General features: G+C 38.7%; 1 pseudogene; it reads right to left on the reverse strand.

The window, feature by feature from the left end:
- Nucleotides 1–734: 734 nt before the first annotated feature.
- Nucleotides 735–1,173, reverse strand: LOC144231315 (DNA-directed RNA polymerases I and III subunit RPAC2 pseudogene; annotated as a pseudogene).
- Between the last annotated feature and the right edge of the window lie 299 nt (nucleotides 1,174–1,472).

Below are 1,472 nucleotides of genomic sequence, written 5' to 3' on the forward strand. Positions count from 1 at the left end.
AGGGGAAGAATATGATTTCTACAGTTACCACAGTGTTAGATTCAAATGTCCAGTTTTCAACAAAAATATCACAAGGCATACAAAGAAATAGTAACATATGGCCCACTCAAAGGAAAATAGCAAACCAACAGGAACCATCCCTAAAAAATATATACTTGGATATTCTTGGCTTTTTGAATTTCTGTATATAATTTGTAAGCAGCTTGTAATCTTGTAACTTGAGATTTTGATTAGGATTACACTGGGGGCACCTGGGTGGCTGAATCGGTTGTGTCTGACTTCGGCTCAAGTCATGATCTCATGGCCTGTGAGTTCACACCACACATCCCAGCTCTGCGCTAACAGCTCACATCCTGGAGCCTGCTTTGGATTCTGTGTCTCCTTCTCTCTCTGCCTCTTTCCTGCTCATGCTCTGTCTGTCTTTGTCTCTCAAAAATAAATGAACATTAAAAAGAAAATTAAAAAAAGAAGGATTGCAGTGGATCTGTAGACTAAGTTAAAGATAATTAATATTTTACTATATTAAGTTTTCCAGTCCATGAGCATTGTATAGTTCTTCATTTAATAAGATTTTCTTTTTTTTAAATTTTAAATAAATGAGGGAATTTATTAGATCAATACAAAGGTTCTTGCAGGGATTCCAACAGCTGTAATGGGTTAATAGCTAGAAGTACATCTTCCTGAAGGACAAACCATATTGTAATCACAAACTTCCACTTCTGGATTTTGCAAGATCATGAAGAGAATATCGTAGAGGATAGTCCTCCCTGCAGAGTGCATAAGGGACTAGAATGTGGATTTTTGCTTGCTTTTTGATCCTTATATTCCTTTATGCTGGCCTCAAATTTGTCTAGCACATTTTGGCAGACATTTCTGATCTCACTCAGGCCTCTGAAATGGCTCAACAGCTAGGAGAGCACCTCAAGCCTGAATGTGTAAATTAATTTTGCTCTCTGAAGGATGTAGTGTAACCCCAAAATTCTACTTCCAAATTCTTCATGATCATGTAATCAAGAGGATTTCCTAGGGTATGGTCCCCCTCATGCATACAAATGTCACAGTGTTCCAGCTGCCTGAGCCTTTTCCAGGGCTGTCTTCCTCTTGCCTTCAGCCACCACTTGGATTGGTCTTCAATCCAAGTATTTTTCTCTCTAGCTCCTGGTCCTCTTCCATTGTTGGGCAAGGCTTCTGGGATCTTCTGGTGGTGCTTGCTGATCAGAGGCTCTAACCTATATCACAAAACATGCCAGCAAAGCAACTAATAAGATTTTATTTATCTCAACAATTTTTAATAGGATTTATTTTAGAGCATCTTTCGATTGACAGCAAAATTAAGTGGAAAGTACAGCGAGTTCTCATGAATTCCCTGCCCACACACTCACAACCTCTCCTATTATCAACACTTTCAGCCAGAGTGGTACATTTGTTATAATTGATGAACTTATATTGACCATCATTATCACCCAAAGTCC

This window comes from Crocuta crocuta, unplaced genomic scaffold, assembly GCF_008692635.1.
Source record: "Crocuta crocuta isolate KB4526 unplaced genomic scaffold, BGI_CrCroc_1.0 scaffold184, whole genome shotgun sequence".
NCBI classification, from domain to species: domain Eukaryota; kingdom Metazoa; phylum Chordata; class Mammalia; order Carnivora; family Hyaenidae; genus Crocuta; species Crocuta crocuta.